General features: G+C 31.0%; 1 long non-coding RNA gene across 1 annotated transcript; it reads right to left on the reverse strand.

The window, feature by feature from the left end:
* Window positions 1-746: 746 nt before the first annotated feature.
* Window positions 747-6,049, reverse strand: LOC139495438 (uncharacterized). The gene is made up of 2 exons (XR_011657342.1): window positions 5,967-6,049; window positions 747-4,643 (listed from the first exon to the last, which is right to left on the reverse strand). It is a non-coding gene; the product is annotated as an uncharacterized lncRNA (long non-coding RNA).
* Between the last annotated feature and the right edge of the window lie 1,200 nt (window positions 6,050-7,249).

Here is a 7,249-nt window from a genome sequence, read left to right on the forward strand (position 1 = left end):
ATAATAAAGAAAAGGCAGAATTTTTCCCTCTGCTTTTTGGAAAAGGGATGTTGGGGATTTGTTTTTACTTTAACCCAAATATCTGGTTTGAAAATATCTAATTAAATAAAAAAACAAAAATTAGGAAAAACAGGAATGTTTAATGGTGATAACTTTGTAGCTACTGTACATATAAAATTGATCCTCCAACTTTTCTGATCCATGTTTACAAAGTATTAGACTTGAAAGGCATGGATTGCTGCTCTGTGTATTTACAGTAGAATAATATTTGTGGTTTCAAATGGCAATGTGCAAATGTATAAGTTGTCAGTAACATTGAAGACTGTATTTTTCAGATGAAACTTAAACAATAATCCAACGAATACATGTCACTCATTTGCAAAGCTCAATACCATTTTGTAAATATGCCTTTACCTATATGTAAAGAATTGCAACGCATCTGAATTTATATAAGAACTTGAAGAGTTAGAATCCAAGACATACAAAAAACACAAACACCAGATATAAACTATAGGACAAGGCTATCTATGTGTGATTTGGATTTTGACAATGGCAGCAATATACAATACAGGAGATAACAAAAACTTTTGGACAAAGCATAACCATACACAACAATTTCTAGCATTTTCTTATTGTCATCCTGTCTTGGGCATAGTTATTTTCACTTCTAATCGGGTCAGAATAATAAAAAAAAACAATTTTGAGTTATCTCCCTTTGTATATACTTCAATAAAAGAAACAAAGTATCTAACAAATTAATTTTATTCAGATACTGACAAATTAGAGTTGTTTTGGTGATAAATTAAAATAAAATGTCAAAAAGTTTGTTATACAATTTTAAAAACATTTAAAACAAATAAAAAAACACTTTTGTTTAAAAAAAGTCAAGTTCTACATCAAAGAACCTCATCAAATTCAAACTAATTAATAAAATAATGGTTATTGACAAATTAACATGCTTACTTGTATAGATTATTTAAGAATCATAACAATTGGGTTATAACAAAAAGCAAACATAGGCACCTCTAAATTTCAAGTTTGGCATCATAAAAATATTAATGAATAATCTCCCCTGCTAGCATTATTTGTCAATTTTAACAAGAGTGCACACGCTGAAATGTCTCGCCTTCTATACTAATCATTGATATTATGTTGATAGTCCTAAGTATAAAGTTAAGCTTTATAACAACTGTCACATAAACTTAACATTAACCAAGATAACTAAACAAAGACCAATGAACCTTGAAAATGAGGTCAAGGTCAGATGAACCATACCAGGCAGACATGTACAGCTAGCAATGCTTCTATACAACATATATAGTTGACCTATTACTAATAGTTTAAGAAAAATAGACCAAAACACAAAAACTTAACACAGTTCAATGAACCGTGAAAATGAGGTCACGGTCAAATAAAACCTGCGCGACTGACATAAAGATCATAAAATATTTCCATACACCAAATATAGTTGACCTATAGCATATAGTATTAGATAAAAAGACCAAAACTCAAAAACTTAACATTGACCACTGAACCATGAAAATGAGGTCAAGGTCACATGACATCTGCCCGCTAGATATGTACATCTTACAATCATTCCATACCACAAATATAGTAGACCTATTGCATATAGTATGAGAAAAACAGACCAAAACACAAAAATTTAACTATAACCACTGAACCATGAAAATGAGGTCAAGATCAGATGACACCTGCCAGTTGGACATGTACACCTTGCAGTCCTTCCATACACCGAATATATCAGCCCTATTGCTTATAGTATCTGAGATATGGACTTGACCACCAAAACTTAACCTTGTTCACTGATCCATGAAATGAGGTTGAGGTCAAGTGAAAACTGTCTGACAGACATGAGGACCTTGCAAGGTACGCACATATAAAATATAGTTATCCTATTACTTATAATAAGAGAGAATTCAACATTACAAAAAATTTGAACTTTTTTTTCAAGTGGTCACTGAACCATGAAAATGAGGTCAAGGACATTGGACATGTGACTGACGGAAACTTCGTAACATGAGGCATCTATATACAAAGTATGAAGCATCCAGGTCTTCCACCTTCTAAAATATAAAGCTTTTAAGAAGTTAGCTAACACCGCCGCTGCCGCCGTAGCCGCCGCCGGATCACTATCCCTATGTCGAGCTTTCTGCAACTAAAGTTGCAGGCTCGACAAAAACTTCAAAAAGCAAAAAACAAAAAACATAACATTATTTACATGATTAACATAATTCGTAAATTCACAAGAGTGCACACACTGAAATGTCTCGCCTTCTTTACTTATCATTGATATTATGTTGATAGTCCTAAGTATAAAGCTTTATTAAAAACTGTCACATAAACTTAACATTAACCAAGATAACTAAACAAAGAGCAATGAACCATGAAAATGAGGTCAAGGTCAGATGAACCATGCCAGGCAGACATGTACAGCTAACAATGCTTCCATACAACAAATAAAGTTGACCTATTACTTATAGTTTTAAAAAAATAGACCAAAACACAAGAACTTAACACTGAGCAATGAACCGTGAAAATGAGGTCGAGGTCAAATAAAACCTGCGCGACTGACATATAGATCATAAAATATTTCCATACACCAAATATAGTTGACCTATGGCATATAGTATTAGATAAAAAGACCAAAACTCAAAAACTTAACTTTGACCACTCAACCATGAAAATGAGGTCCAGGTCAGATGACATCTGCTCGCTAGACATGTACACCTTACAATCATTCCATACAACAAATATAGTAGATCTATTGCATAAAGTATGAGAAAAACAGACCAAAACACAAAAACTTAACTTTACCACTGAACCATGAAAATGAGGTCAAGGTCAGATGACACCTGCCAGTTGGACATGTACACCTTACAGTCCTTCCATACACCAATATACTAGCCCTATTGCTTATAGTATCTGAGATATGGACTTGACCACCAAAACTTAACCTTGTTCACTGATCCATGAAATGAGGTCAGGTCAAGTGAAAACCGTCTGACGGACATGAGGACCTTGCAAGGTACGCACATACCAAATATAATTATTCTATTACTTATAATAAGAGAGAATTCAACATTACAAAAACTCTGATATTTTTTTTCAAGTGGTCACTGAACCATGAAAATGAGGTCAAGGACATTTGACATGTGACTGACGGAAACTTCGTAACATGAGGCATCTATATACAAAGTATGAAGCATCTAGGTCTTCCACCTTCTAAAATATTAAGCTTTAAAAAAGTTAGCTAACGCCGCCGCCCGATCACTATCCCTATGTCGAGCTTTCTGCAACAAAAGTTGCAGGCTCGACAAAAAAAACATCCTGCTGCTCGAACATTGATTAAAATTTCATTCCAAATGCTGTATGCAAGAATAAAAATAATAAGGTGTAATGAAATACTTCAAATATGTACAATTGAATAAAATAGCACACAAATAAACTTTTATCAACAAAATTATGTAATGTCAAGCAAAAAATTATCAATATTGAATATGTACTTGGACAATTGAAGAAAATAATAAGTTTATATGCTTATAAATATATTTGGTGTATTGACTGTCTCCTGATTAGTTAAAATTTTTTAGTTTTATTTTCAATTTTTTTTGTTTACAAATTTTATGAAGTCAACATGTGCATGATGTGTGTACTTTGTTATTATTTATATAAATAAAATAAAAAAAATCTTTGAGCCTTATTTTTGATAGAAATTTATTTATAATGAATGGCAATAACTTATTTTGATTTTATTGAACCATAAAATTAATTTTCAACTATTTACATTTTACATAATCCTCTTCGCAGATTATCTAATGTGAAGATTCAAAAAGTTATCTCCCTTTGACCAAGCGATTATAAATAATGTGAAATCTTACAGGAAAAATCTTGACAGCAAATACAAGACACTGAAATGAGCCACACTCAAATTATTATTCAGCATTTAATTAATTAGAAAAGGCAACAGAAAGTTTAAGTAAAAAGAAATATGTGTAGCTTAACCAAACACATTAACATAATCTGATGTCACCAATATGCTGCACTTGTAAATAATTTTAATAAAAAATGCAAATGTTGAAATAAAAGACCAGTAATTCATTTTTTTACTTTAATAAAAAATAATCAAATTCAATAAACCAAACCACTTCATTTTAAGGGTTCCCCCCTTAAACTGAAAACTGTCAACTATAATTCAAAAGTAAACATGAAGGTATTTTTGTTCTTGCAAATTCCAAAAGTGTACCTTTGAATTGGTCCTTATTAAAATTTAAAGAAATTTTATTGATATCTCTCAATTTTGTGTCATATGCCCTTAAGTAAAAATCCATGCAAGTTCTGTACATTTTTTGTGACAAGACCTCTCTGATTTACTTGGACCTCAGCTCTTTGCCTTGTGCATTCAGCTGTCTCTGGTATTTACAGTCTAGTAAATGACTTTAGTTTATCCATGTAAGATTTAAAATCTTGTGACAGTCAAATCCCAGTTGTGATCAGGCGAGTTTATCTACAGAATCACTGTCCCAACTTGACATTAAATCAATTTGCATGGCCTTTCTAAGTTTGTCCTTTTCTGACACTGGCAGTTTCTTGGTTTAAAGGGCCTTAGCTCTATTTTGTAGCTTCTGTAATAAAGTAATAAAAAAAAATGTTTAATTTTATTAAATTGACAAGTGATATATATGTGACAAAAGCAATAATTTTCTGCATGCAATTATTCTATCTTAATGCAGTTGTAATCAAAATCATATATTTAAAAGATATTCTAATGAGTGACCCAAAAATATCTCGTGGAATAACTCTATAAAAAGAATAGCTAGAAGTTGTGATAAATTTTCTATTTTCAATGGACCATGAAATTGGGGTCAAACCATTAATTTATCCTTAGAAAGATCATAACATGAGGCACATGTATATTTATTTTTAAGTTGATTGGTCGTTAACATCATTAACAACTATCCTGACTAAAAACTTTTACCAAAACTTGAACCTAAAGCAGAACAGATGAAAGAATAAACAAACAAAAGCATGGATCATTAAACATAAACCCCTTCTACTATTGTAGGCTGGCATAACAATTTATTACAACTATTACACATTGTGATTTATTTATCAACATCAAAAAAATTATTGATTTGTATCAGTTTAGTTTTTCAATTATATTTTAAAACTAACTCCTTCTATCATTGTTTGGTCTTATTCACGGTGTAGAATATATACAACTTTTATAATTTGATGTGTGATCCCCTCAGGGGTTCAGGCTTATATTTTGGCAAGTGTTTGATGTGTCTATGGGCACTATGGAGGTCTAAAATTAGGTAGCACCCCATTTTTTTCCCTAGGGAGATTGATATTGGAATAGCTCATTATTGAGTTTGTTGTCTTTATCAATTTCAATATAAATCACAATATCAGGTACAGCAATTTTTTTTTCTTTTGACATATAAGAAGTATTTGTAAATAGTATTAAAATACAATCAGCTGTATACAATATAACCAAAACAAAAATCTGAGACTGGATTACTGCCCTTTTATCTATTTATTATTTGATCTATAAAATAATATTTAATCAATAGAAATGTGAAAATTTCAAACAAGATTTAAGTCAGTTATTGTTTGATTTGGCTAATTCTACTAAATACACAATTATTTTGATTTTTGTTGTTGTTTTTTTTTTCCTGCAATTATTTTGTAACACTCTAATAAAAATGAGTATGAATTCAATCCTCCATGATTCTATTCATGCTATTTGTTAGATGTCTCTACTCTCATTGGCAACAACACTTCATCTCCTTATAAATTAATTTTTGCAGGCCTCAACTAACAGTATTTTCCATAAAATATATAAAACAATAAAAAGCTAGTACAATCATGACAATGAGTACTATTAATTTATCCCAAGACTTGGTCTGGTCATGTCAAATTAATGTAATCATCAAATAGCTTACTTCAAAATAGAACCAGCTGCTGTTTTACATGTCCAGACTAGATGGTTTATGCCTATAACATGTATAAGCATCACAAACAGCTGCTTACTGCAAAATAAAACATAAAAAGTTCCTAAAATAAATGTGTATTGCCAGGAGATAATTAGTTGAATTTAAACTACAGGATTTCCAATACTCAATATATATATATATGTCTAGCGGGACGGCTGCAGTGCAGGCGATTTGGTGTCACGATATCACAGTAGCATGGGTTCGAATACCCGCGAGGGAAGAACCAAAAATTTGTGAAAGCAAATTTACATGTACAGATCTAACATTGTTAGGTTGATATTTAGACGAGTTGTATATATATATATACATGTATATAGCCCAGGTGGTCGTGTGGTCTAGCGGGACGGCTGCAGTGCAGGCGATTGGGTGTCACGATATCACAGTAGCATGGGTTCGAATCCCGGCGAGGGAAGAACCAAAAATTTGCGAAAGCAAATTTACAGATCTAACATTGTTGGGTTGATGTTTAGACTAGTTGTATATATATATATATATTTTACAATGTTTGGCTATTTGAAACATTATGATCACATGCATATATGTATATATTCTGACAGACATTTCAACATACATGTAATATACATAAGGTATATTTATAGATTTTAACAAGGCTAAGTAAGTATATAAGCTGATAATACTAAAAAGGCATATATGTACATGTAACTCTATCTTTTATCAAAGACAATGGCACGTCTCTATTTGAATTACATGACTTACAATGTACATTTATATCTTTTGAAAGATTTTTAAAATCATAAATTCAGAAAATGTAGACAAAATATATATATACAATATACAATGATATATACCTGTATATGTGAAGGAACATGGATGGCTGTTGTATTCCCTTATCTTTGAGCATCTGTTTCTGCTTGAAATAGATTCTCTGTAACAATTGGTGCAATTCTTCAATTTTTTCACTGTCATCAAGATTTCTGTTTGGGAATCCATCATCTTCTTTATTAGCTAAGTAAAATAAAAACTTTTTGAGAAAATGTAAATATTCAACATGATGTTCATACAAAATGATATTAAGTTTAAATTCTTTTATATAAATGCCTTTTAAACTTGAGTTGCTGAACTGTAGTAACATGTATATGTTACAGTAAATAGGTGAAATTAGGAATTACATGTAATTACTAAACACTTCAGTAAATACCTGTAATTACTAGCCAATTTAGTAATTACATGTATTTACTAGTTGTTTCAGTGATTACTGGTAATCACTGATT

Source organism: Mytilus edulis, chromosome 11 (assembly GCF_963676685.1).
Source record: "Mytilus edulis chromosome 11, xbMytEdul2.2, whole genome shotgun sequence".
Taxonomy (NCBI): Eukaryota; Metazoa; Mollusca; class Bivalvia; order Mytilida; family Mytilidae; genus Mytilus; species Mytilus edulis.